Source organism: Ascaphus truei, chromosome 13 (assembly GCF_040206685.1).
Source record: "Ascaphus truei isolate aAscTru1 chromosome 13, aAscTru1.hap1, whole genome shotgun sequence".
In the NCBI taxonomy this organism is placed as follows: domain Eukaryota; kingdom Metazoa; phylum Chordata; class Amphibia; order Anura; family Ascaphidae; genus Ascaphus; species Ascaphus truei.
In genome coordinates this window covers 475,340-488,000 of record NC_134495.1, presented here as the reverse complement: position 1 = coordinate 488,000, position 12,661 = coordinate 475,340, and the positions used below count along the sequence as shown (strand labels likewise).

At 43.9% G+C, this 12,661-nt stretch overlaps 1 protein-coding gene across 5 annotated transcripts in view; it reads left to right on the top strand.

The window, feature by feature from the left end:
* Positions 1 to 12,661, top strand: part of OSBP2 (oxysterol binding protein 2) — a 208,503-nt gene that overhangs the window by 42,660 nt on the left and 153,182 nt on the right. The window contains exon 1 of one of the 5 annotated variants that reach the window (XM_075568037.1): positions 12,012 to 12,175. The exons of the other annotated variants lie outside the window; for them this stretch is intronic. The gene's annotated coding sequence lies outside the window, so the exon portion shown is untranslated. Of the gene's footprint in view, positions 1 to 12,011; positions 12,176 to 12,661 lie in introns of those variants that run through there. 5 annotated transcript variants of the gene reach the window in all.

Genomic DNA, 12,661 nt, shown 5'->3' with positions numbered 1-12,661 from the left:
CATATTTTGTTTTTTGTCTTCATTTTTAGATCTGATGTTATTATTTATTTATGTATTTTAATTTTATTAGCATTTTAGAAGTTGTTTATCATTGTATGCATATTTTAGCCTATAGGTCTATTATTTTACATCTCCTGATATTCATGTTTTCTGCCAGCATGGTATTATGAAATTAGTCCATTGAATGTATTTTCTATTAGTAATTAACATTCAGCTGGCGTAAACGGGTTGCTAGGTTACCATTAGGGTATATATACATAGCCAAGCATCTCCCCTCACTTCCCCTTTGAAAAAGTCACTGTGTGCGACGAAATGCGTCAGGGAGCGTCATTACGCATCACGCACTGACATTACGTCATCACGCATGCACACGAATAGGCCGGCTCGAGCGCGGAACAGCATTGCGGCCATCCAGTTCAGGAGATATTCTCTGGGACTTTAAAGACGCTGTTTGTGAATTTTTTGAGGCAAATCTGACGCGATCTTATATAAAGAGTTTGTATACTACACCTGGGAGTGTGTGACAAGTGTTTTAACCTTTGTATGTAAAGTGGCATTATCAAATTCAATTGGTTGAGTATTATTTCTGACTGTGTAGTGTAACATAACATAACCTGCCTCATTGCCCTGCTCACTTGCTTTATTTGACTTAATTTCTATTCCCCCTTACTGTCTAAACACAGGTCTTCTCTCCATCCATCCAAGTAGCCTCAACTAAGGGATTGCTGTAATACAGTATTCTTGATCCTTCTTAAGCAAACAGCAATAGAATTCCTAGGTATTCAAAGAGGACACGTATTACAGAGGGAAAAACATTTAAAGCAGAAATCCCCTCAGAAGCCTAATGTTAATATCTCCCCCTCAGTCTTTACATAAAGACTGATTTTCTTAATCTCTAGTGTTGAAGGAGCTGGTAACATTTAGACAGCACTGGGCTAAGGGGAGAGATTTATTTGAACCCCATGAATACTTAATACTTCAAACATATATCTAATGAACAGGGTATCGGATGTAAAAAATAAAAACAGCCTTGGAATGGACAGGAGAGAATGATTAACGTAAGTGCAAAAATACAATTAACAAAAATGGCGGTTAGCACGGGCTGCTATTTTAAGTGTACGGTTTAAGTTATTCACTTAATGTAAGATTCATTCACTCTGTCGCCAGATTGAAGTGCTTTTTTTAAAATCATATATTTAATGATTGTGTTGCCTAAGTAGGCTACTTATTTATTCACACCATCTCAAGCTTTGTTTCATTCTTTCATTCAGACTCCTATTCATCTTCCCCACTGTAGGCTCCCATTCAGTTATTCAGTGGTGCTCCGTTCTGGGGATCTGTTAACTGAATTATGTATACATCATTTTAAATAATAATAGCATGTTCTCGTATAGCGCTGCTAGTTTTACGTAGCGCTTTACATAGATATTTTGCAGGCACAGGCCCCTGCCCCATGGAGCTTACAATCTATGTTTTGGTGCCTGAGGCACAGGGAGATAAAGTGACTTGCCCAAGGTCACAAGGAGCCGACACCGGGAATTGAACCAGGCTCTTCTGCTTCAAACTCAGTGCCAGTGTCGTTACTCACTGAAGCAAAATGTGAAATCTCCTATGTTTTTTTTTTTGTTTTCTTCAAATAAATCAGTTCTGTAGTATTAGATAATTGTGACTGTCGTTAATGCTATTTTTAATGAGTTTTAAAGCATCCTTTGATTTCTATAGCAGGATTTAACCTACCTCCTAAACAGTGCAAGATATTTGCAACACTTTCCTGTTTTAGGATAATTTGTTGCCAATATTCCCAGCAGATTGAGCTGTAAACTGTAAAAACAGATAATGTTACCTTAGTAATATAAGAATACATTGTAGCTGCTGAATTAGGCCTCGGCCAGGCTCCCCGCTGGCGTGCTGAGGCTCAGGGAAAGCGGGTGCTTTCCCTGCGTGCCGTCAGGGGGCGGGCCAGTGGCGTCACGGAGCTGGTTCGCCCTCATTGGGCGAACTGCTCACGTGACCGGCCCTGTGCGCCGGCAAGCAGGGACATTTTTAAATTCCCTAAGACCTACGCTTCTGCGCGCTTGCGGAAGTGTAGGCGAGCCCCTACTAAAGAGAACATTGAGGTACACGGCCCCCTCAATTAACCAGTGCTGCAGGGCATAAATCCACCTGAATAATTATTTGCTGCTTTGTCCGGATGAACAGAGGAGTAAAGGAGCTGGATAATAACCCCTAGTTGGGATGTGGTCCGGCGGCGACTGTGAAGGGTTGTCTGGGGGAAGTCCTAGAACCCACCCAGACCCCATACATGAGCCCCGCTGCTAGATAACCATAACACCTGGGGAAGCTCCGACATTGAAATAATGAATGAGATTACTCACTGATATCTTCAAAGTTCGTCCGTTTTTTTCTTTGTCTTTGCGTGCTCCAGGCTGTGTAGAGATACAAGCAAGGTATCCTCACCGGGGAGGAAAGAAAACAGCGGGCACGGCCGCGCAACAAATTGGCAAAGGCTGGACTGTGCTAAAAGAACTTTATTGTAGCATGGGAGTTTAAAAAGAGAGAGGGGATGGCGGGGGGTGCCAGTGCTGAGCGGGAGCGCGCCTCCGCCAGCAAGCAGTAAGCATGGCCGAGGCCTTACACTGCCTGAAGGATTGATTCCACCTGAAAGGCGGCCATTATGTTAGGAACACAATCAGGATTTTTACAGATTTATAACAGGAGCACCAAATGATTGCCAGTTTAGGTAAGAATGTAGCATCATACATTGTCACATGCTTTACATATACAAATATCAGGGAATGGAGTATTGCTGCTTTAAAACAACCTGCGGTATAAATTGCTCAGAATACTATAATCTCATTGACTCATACTCAGAAATGTGTTGGTGCAGCATCATCAGTTTATGATGCAAGTAAAATTCACTGGAGGTGCAGCTATATAGTGGCACAAGTCATCCACAGTAACTGTCACTCATGGAAGAATCCACCTCTTCCAGCTTTTCTGAAACACTCACAGGAGTCCCAACACGTTTACATCATGCCTGTGACATAATACATGTGTGTTGCGTCTCAAGTTAGTTTATATAAAGAAAAAGCACAAAAAAATGTGAAGATGCAAAAATGCAGCAAATGTCACGGACGTTATTATGCAGACCTATATTATTTGGATATCAGCCAACAAAAATCATTAAAATCAGTGTAATCGCCTGGATTAGCTGGGGGAGGGACATCTGTTTCATTTTGTTAGCACTTTATTAAAAGGCATGAAGTCATTACTTCAGAGCTGTCATTTCCATGAGTGCTAATGCCCCTATTTAATATGCTGCCATGGCTAAAAATGTCTCTGACAGAGAAGGAGCTTCACAGAATATTGAGCACCGTGTTAAGTTGTTAACGTTACGTTTTTATTATTGTTCTGGCCCAAGCACACCCTGAAAGATGCGTAGGTTAACTGAGGCAGGTTAACTCAATCCCATATATCAAGCAAGGGAACCTTCTTACTCGCTGAAGTGTTTATTTGGGGCAACAACATACAAATAAAAAGGGTGGAAATGTACTGAGGGAAGACTGGGGCATGGGAGCAATGGAGGGGGGGGGGAGGAGCTGTGGGGGGGGGGGAGGGAGCTGTGGGGGAAGCTGTGGGGGAAGTGGCCTAAATGCAAGTTGTAGGGATAGGTACAAATCAGTAACTTTACCAGGATAGGAGAGATGACTCCTCAAGATGGCTGCTTGTACTAAGAGGCAGCATGCAGGTCTGGGACAATACCACCTGGCAAGGGGAGGGGGAGCAGTCCATCCTGGTAAAAAGGCAGGGGGGTTGCCAAGGCAACTGGCTGAAGCCAAGAAACCCACAAGGGATCGCAACATTGTTGCAACAGCAGCCTGAAGACAGAGAAAAACACACAGTCCTGTTCCAAGACAATTACGTTACCTTTTAAAAATATTAATTTAATCATACATTTTTCAAATATGAATAACATTAACGACCATACATCTAAATTATAACGAAACAAATAATTCTCATTTTCCCAGAAAAACATATCAAGAATAATAAGTCACAAGATATTAGCATCTAAGTATAGCCATGGCTGGGCCAGCTTTCTTTCTGTCTTCCCTGTCACGTAAGTTCTAGTAAGATGCAGACAGTGACAGGCTATCCTATGGGGTTTCCCCCCCCCCCTCCTGCAGCCTCTGTGAGTGGCAGAAGTGGAGATGACATGGGAGTCTGTGCCTGTCAATAAGAATGCAGAGCCTGTACCCTCCCCTTTTGCACTACAGAGGAGGTGTTCTAAATTATACAGATGAACCCAGCCCTCACTGGGTGGAGTTCAGGCAGTCCCTCTTCCTCCTTGAGGAATGAGGATGTAAGCCAAGTCTCCTCCCGGCTGGGAGGAAGACGTGCTCAGTCCCTCATGGGCTGGGTGCATTCCACTACTCTAGTGAGGCCTCATCATTACCAGCAGGCCTGTACCATCCAGGAGCTTGGAAGCTATCCTCCCAACTGATTGCAATCGCTGTAAGAACATCAGCAGTGACTGCATAATATAGACCATCCCTTTTTATATATCTGGCTGAGTCGCAATCTATTGGACAGATGTATGGGGATAAAAGATTGTCATTGTGGGGATTGCCTTAATTTCTACTGGAGCCCACTATGGCTGGAGGCGCTGGCACCAAGAAAGAAGATCATGGATCACCATGAGCCTGTCCTGTTTCCCCATGTCATCGCGGAACACTCCTGAGCCAAACAGGTACCGAGCACACACAGGACTGTAGCCAGGGTAAATCTCCCAGAGGGTGGAGGAAGCAGTGCTACAATTCGAGGCGCTGCTGAGAGGCAGGACAGTTTTGTGGATTTGGCAGCGTTGCAGCAGTTGCATGACTTTGTACTGAGAGAGGCCAGGGCCGGGCCCCTGATGGTATGTACCAGGGACCACGACACCCATATAGTATTCAGGACAGAGCTTTGTTGGGACGACACCTTTCCCCTCCCCCCGGTGGGATGTTACCTTTCTTCACTGGAAAATGGGTTAGGGCCTTCACAGTGTACTGTGAGGACCTTTGGGTATTAAGGCACATAGACTGTGTTTAAAGGGATGGGACCTTTCAGGCTCTGGGGTAACCCGTGCATCAGGCACGACGGACTGTGCTTTTGGGGGCGCACCCGGTGGGAAATTTATGCCGGGAGAGTGTATCCCACATCTCTGTTCTATAAGGGACGGGCCTCTCACAGTGTAATGTGAGAGACCTTGTGCACCATCCATGCTCTGGGCTTGTGTATAAGTTGGAAAAGATTAAGAGGGGGGACCCTGATGCATCACTGGGGACCCTGTACAAGCCTATTCTAGTTCCATTGCAGTGCTCTCAAACCGAGTGCCCTGCCTGTGTTGGGAAACCAAGATGGCGTTCCCGCTGGACCACAATGGTTTGCACCAAAATGCAAGCCTACAATTCTGCAAAGAAAATAAAAGTTGCAAGCTTCTGGCGGCAAATGCTAACCCTGCCCATTGCTGTGACTGGCTCAGCCAGAGCCAGATCACACATTGATCCGCCTCACCCCTGCTCCATGTTCCACCTAGGGGAGGAGCCATACCTCCAGCCAATGCGCGCGTCGGCTCTAATCTCAGATGTGCACGCACAGGGGTTGACAGTCACCGCGCCTGACTATCTCGCACGGCGAGCTGGCGCGGCTCCCTGCTCCTGCACGATACAGGTCTCTAACCGTGCCCCGACGGACACACGAGACCTCCTCTCAGATATTATAAGGGACTCATCCTCACAAGATATATGTACTACAGTGTAGGGCTGATAGTTATTCTATTTATCTCATCAACTCTGAACGTGAACTCCCCGCTGAAATACACCTATATGCTCACAGGGAGATTCTCTCTTTATGGAGGTTCGTGTAAGCACCTCACTTTAAGGGGTTGCTTTTTATAAGTACATATTTATACCGTTGATCAATACATCTGTCCTCCCATTGACCAGCTTATATGCAGCTGGCCAATAATACTTTCATAATAATACGGTACCTCACAATATGAGAGGGGATTACACTCTATTACCTAAGACCTAATAGGGCTATTGTAGGTCATTCTCAGAAAGCTCAATCACACTGGGGGCTCCCTATCAGGGATTATACAAATATACCCTACCTATACAAGCTATATATCACTGTCTCACGAGTGCAGCTGATGTGCGTACATTACATTATAAAAGCACTCTACTTGCATCTGCACTGGGTACTTCGTTGTGTACCCCTTGACCGTATAAGGTTACCTGAGGTCATACCTGTTATTGTGGCTGCACAGACAGCCTCACACTCTCATACAAATACCCAGAGTATTCAGATCAGTTCTGATCCAAATCATCTACTCACTGGTTGTACTGTGGCACACTTGATATACTATAAATAAAGTTACCATAGACACCAACATCAGACGCTGTAAATCAAACGTTATTATTCATTTTTTGAATGGTACATCAGCACGTCTGAATATTGATCTACAGCAGGCCTGCACAACTCGTAAAGCGAGAAGGGCCGAACTGCTCCAAGGAAAAACAATTTGGGCCGCACGGGTAAAATCGCCATCATCATCATCATCTCTCCCATCATCTCTCCTCCAGCACCCCTCATCATCATCCTCATATCTCCCCCAGAACCCCTCACTATCAACCTTTGCGATACTCCTCATCTATCTGTCATATCCCCATCTCTCCCCCTCACCCACACACACAATACTCCCTTTCCACATCAAACACAATACCCCCCTGCACCTCACATCACTCTCCCCCCCTGCACCTCACATCACTCTCCCCCCCTGCACCTCACATCACTTTCCCGCCCTGCACCTCACATCACTCTCCCCCCCTGCACCTCACATCACTCTCCCCCCCTGCACCTCACATCACTCTCCCCCATTGCACCTCACATCATTCTGCCCCCTTGCACCTCCAATCACCCCCCCTACACCTGCACATCACCTCCCCTGCACATCACCTCCCCTGCACATGAACCCCCCCCTTCACATCACCCCCCCCCCCTGCACCTCACCCCCCTGCACCTCACATCACACCCCTGCACATATCCACGTTGGGAGCAGGGGGGGGGGGCGGCCGCAGAAGAGCTCAGCTGGCTGTTACTTCCCCCTCCGTCCCACGTTGGGAGCGGGGGGTAGGGGGACCTGCGCATGGGCGCCGGGACCGCGGGGAATCGCTGCCATTTTTTAACTTTTTTTAATATATATATATATTTAATTAACTGGCGCCCGGCCAGACTCAACGCGGGCCGCACAGAGAGGCCAGGCGGGCCGCACAGAGAGGCCAGGCGGGCCGCACAGAGAGGCCAGGCGGGCCGCACAGAGAGGCCAGGCGGGCCGCACAGAGAGGCCAGGCGGGCCGCACAGAGAGGCCAGACGGGCCGCATGTTGTGCAGGCCTGATCTACAGTATATGTTATTGTTTCACCATCTTAATTACTAGCATGAGAATTCCCTTTTTATCTATCCAGTAAAGAGATCCTCATCAAAGGACTGTTTTTCAGTGGAGTCTAAGTACCTATTTACTGATCCACTACTTACTATAGGATCCTGAGCCCACACATTACTCAGTCATCCAGCATACCTTCAGTCTGTCATTTTAAACACCCATTAGTTTAGTTTGTTATATAATAAAGATTACATTTTAATTACTACAACAATCATCAGAGTGTGAGCCTGAGTGCTTCACTTGGGTCACTTCTCTTCTACAATTATCCTTGCTATTACCAAAGAGCACCACTTACAACAATAACCTTGGCAGCAGCAGGGGCTCACCATTTGTTTCCATAAAAGAAAAGGGTGATGATCCCTACAGTCGAGGTAAACAGTACCGGTTTTCAGATAGTCCCTTTGTCCGCCTCCGGATTGCAGGGCTGGTTCCCAGATGATCACACAAGCTACGATGGCTGTTGAAAGTCAAAAGGCTCCACCAGCTTCCGGGGATCATCACCCTTTTCTTTTATGTAAGTTTTTCTGTACTTTATGTAATAAACATTTTTATACTATATCACTATCCTGGTTGTTCTCCTTCCTTGGGTCCACTGCGAGTCAAAATCAGTCAGTGCACTGAGGACACAGAAACCTAATGACGGAAGGAAGCCAGCTCTAAAGACCATTAATGTGCACCCAACTCACACACGCCCGCGTGTGTTAATATCCTTATTACTATCATTTGATTCATATCTCTGCCCCCCCCTCCCCTCCAACCATTTGGCTTATACTGGTTTGTTCTACTTCTACCCATGGGCTCACTCCAATGAGTTTACCACGGACACAAGTGGCAGTAAGCAGCTGATTGTGTATATGGACCACGCTCAATGACTGTGACGCACATATGCCCGCTATCCCCCAGTGACGGAAAGAAGTAACTGACAGTGGGCCAAAGACAACGCTGAGTGTTTTTCACTCACTCACGCCCGTGTGAGTAAATATTGATCATTTATTTATCTCATTTCCCTAACCTCACAAGCAGCCACTAGTATCTACTATTTAGCAAGTTTTACGTACTTACATTTGGGCTATTGTGCTTTTTTCTGCCTATGGGTTCACGGCGACGAGTACACTTCAGCTACTGAGGACATTTGTGGATAGAAGAAACCAACCCACTGTGGGTAAAGACAACGCTGAGTGTCTTTGCTCACACATGCCCGTGTGAGTACATATAGAACCTATATTTTATCCTTATCCCCACTCTAACAATTAGATGTGCCTACTACGCTTATTGTATTATTATAATTCCCTGTACTGTTACATAGTTACATAGTAGATGAGGTTGAAAAAAGACGTAGGTCCATCAAGTTCAACCTATGCTAAATTTAGACAACAGTCCTTTGTGAAACGCTGAGTACATTGTTGGCACTATATAAATAACTTTATCTCCCTGTGCCTCAGGCACCAAACAAACATAGATTGTAAGCTCTACGGGGCAGGGACCTGTGCCTGCAAAATGTCTCTGTAAAGTGCTGCGTACAATTAGCAGCGCTATACAAGAACATGCTATTATTATTATTATTAAAGACATACATAGATACAATATTAGGGTCAGCGGTTTCTCATATAATTACTGTACACTTCTCACTACATTAACAGCTACAGTAGCAATCACGCGTCACTAACATGTGTCTAGCAGCTGATGCAGCGTGTTGCTTCGTAGGTATTTTTACATTCTCTGAAGGATGGGGCAATTAACATAAGCACTATTTATCTTCCCTTTGTGAATTTGTATATGCAGATTTGTGTATATACTGTTCACATATATGCATAGTAATCTCTTTCTGTAGCATAATGATTAATATATATTAATACAAAGTAGTCTTTTTTACACTGTAAGGGTCTGATGCATATCCGCACATACTGTAGCAATAATCTGAGTAGTGGAAAAAATTTTTTCCCAGGGTTGGAAGGTTTCTACTCTCAGCTGGTCCTAATTTTCTTCTTCATTTTTGTGTTCTGACAATAATAGTTCTAGATACAGAGCCCCTGACATTTTGATGAGTTTAGCACTTTCCTCCTTTTAGATCATATATATTTCCAGGATACATCAGGCATATGACACTGTGTGCTCATTTGCATTTCATTTCCCAGAATCCCTGGCTGTAGTGCAAGCACTGGGGTGTGCAAACATTTTAAGTCGGGCCCCCCTCCCTGCTCTCCAACCTGCTCGCGCCCCCCCTGATCCCCTCCTGCTCTCTGGCGTCGCGTCGTCATGGCAACGTGTTGCCATTTGATGTTGTCGAGAGCAGGTAAGAGGCAATTACAGAGGCCCTGTGTTCTCCCCCGGCAATCAATTTAAATGTTGTGGGGAAGAGCGCGGGGCCTCTAAGTGCAGCACCCCTGCACTAAGGGATAATGGGGAAAGGCAGAGGGTTGTAGACCTGTCTGAGACATGTGAATATGCTCACAAGTAGTATTTTTATTTGCTGTACACAGGATCCTTTTATAATCAGGGATGCACAAACTGGGGGGCGCGAGATTTGCCTGGGGGTTGCGGGCGGTTGCAGAGCCCCTCGCTCTTCCCCAAGACATTAAAATAGCATGATAACATGACGTGATGTCACATGACCCCGCGTGTCATTTGATGCTGCACTGAACGAAGGGGGGTGGGGGCGTGCACCAGGGGACAAGAGGCAAAAGTTTGCGCACCCCTGTTTTATATTATAAGTCTGCCATGGCCCATGGCATCTCTTCATTTTGGCAGCCCTTCCACATTCATTACTCCCACTTATTATAAAGACACTTGGATGACTAGTCCAAAAAAATAATTAATACAATTAGGAGATCACAAATTTTATAAACATTGATTACTGTACCAATCACATCCTGTTGTAAAATATGAAACCATGCACTGCACCCCTTATTAAATGTCACATGCAAATATCTAGTAAATCACCATTTATATTTATTTTATTAGATATTTCAGTAACATGCCCAATTTGCAAATATTTTTCCAAGCATGTCACACAATAATATAAAAAGTAGTGAAGTTATTATTTATTGCTTTGTATTTTCCTTACTGAAAATTTACAAAACACACAATTTTTGCAATGTTTCATGGACAACATTCACATTTCTGGTATTATCAGGATACCTTGATTGGAAGATCAATTCAATATTTTTAGTTTGTCTTTGTTTAGTATTTGCTGACACAATTCCCATTTGACTATATTATTTGGCAGTGTAAATAAACTTTAAATAGTACCCATTGGACCGATGTAGCCATCTTTATTGTCCCATCTTGGGGGGATGTGTTGTGATATTCTGCCCCATCATTGCCATTAAAACCTATGGACAACTGTCATATTCTGCGTTATAATTGGATATCAACAAGACGCCATGCTAGCAAGCCACAATTAAGCCCATTCAAAAGGCCTGATTTCCATTCACATGAGATTTAAGAATACAAAGCTCCCATCCAGAATGATTAAAGCATAACAATGAAAAGCAGTTGAAAAGACTCAGCTGAAAGTCATTAAGAGAACATACAGTAGCATAACTAGGCAAAGCAAGGGCTGGCTGTGTGAGGAGCCTTCCCTCAGCTGTTCTAACAGGACCTTGGAGATAATTAGCCTTGCTTGCAACTCATTTTTTGGAAGCCAAGTGCAAGAAATAACTGGCAGGTGTTAAGGAAAAACAACTGGAGTGTGGCACTTTCCACCAGGAAGTCTTAGATTATTTTTTGAGCTTTCTAAGATCATATCATTGATTTTAAATCTGCAGTTCAATCTCCCGTTTTTTTTTTACTTCAATAGTGTCATGTGGGCAATCTCTACTTGCCTAAAGAACTGCATAGCTGCCGGTCAGTTCGTTCTCCGTCTATTGATCGGCGTAGTTTGGCGACATCTTTAGATCTGGGGAATGTAAATGGTTGCTATAGGAACAAACATGCTTGTTAAACTAGAATACAAGAAAATTGGTCTTTCAAAGTTCTTTTTTTTAAAACAGAAAATGCTAAAAGTATTTTTTCTTACTACAGAACTGATTTAGTAAATAAAACACACATGCAGGATATTGCTTGAACTGCAGCTTTAAAAGATGATTGACTGCTGATGCTGCCTGGATCCTCCTCAGCAAAACTGAGTCCTGTAACACATTTGAAAACGACTTTGTTACTCATGTATCTGTGGGTGGGGAAAGGGTCAACTATCTTAATTTGTAGTAGATGCCAACAATAATATAATTATCCGGATCTAGTAATTAGGGTGCAGAAATATAGGAAACAGACATTGTAAATTATTTTATTTAGCTAAAACATTTAATCATTTAGTTAAAGGTGTGTTCGTGTTTATGGGAGCTGTTGTCTCGACCATAATAATGAGACTTGTACTGTAATCTGATGGGAAGAAAATAGTATAGGTTTAAACTGAGGGTGGCTCTGTTGAGCTATAGTAGATGACACGAGCTGTTGAAAGGTTTTGTAGTGAAGCTGGCACTCAACCGGAACCAGCTGGGACTGGACACAACACCACTTGCATCTTCTCCCTGCTCCCAGCTCAGGAATTCTGCGAGTACACAAGGGAAGGGAAGGGAAAGGATTGTGGAATTTGTCCATGTTTTCATCTTCCATGGTTGACAGAATAATGTAACCCACAGCTTCCTTTCATCCTCTTTCATCTTTGTGGACAGACACGAAGGCTGCTAAAAAGTAAGGTACTTTTCTCACTGCTTGTGTTATGTTCATTGGGTCTCAGCCGTGATTGCATGTAATTCAACGTCCCTCAAATAGGGCATTGTCTGGTTTTGTGATGGACATTTTCAGAAGGGTAAAACTGCTGAATATGACATTGGTAGCACAAGGAATGCAAGCTTTTGACATCTGTTCAGGGAATCTGGAATGGCAAAAACACAGAATGGCTCAAGTAAACCAAGACTGAGGTGTTTTTATTATGGTATTCTATATACATTTGACCTTGTTTAAACAAACATCAGTAGTTCAGTGATTAGCATAAACTCAATGATTATTAATGTGTTCTCAAATTGAAATGAGATTTTTGCCAAACTTAATAGAAAGATTATGGTAGTCCAGCTAATAAAGTTTGTGTATGTTGTTTATATTTCATAGACCACCCTCTGTTGCATTGCATACAGTATATTGGAATAAAATACACTTCAGCAACCTCCTACATCTACA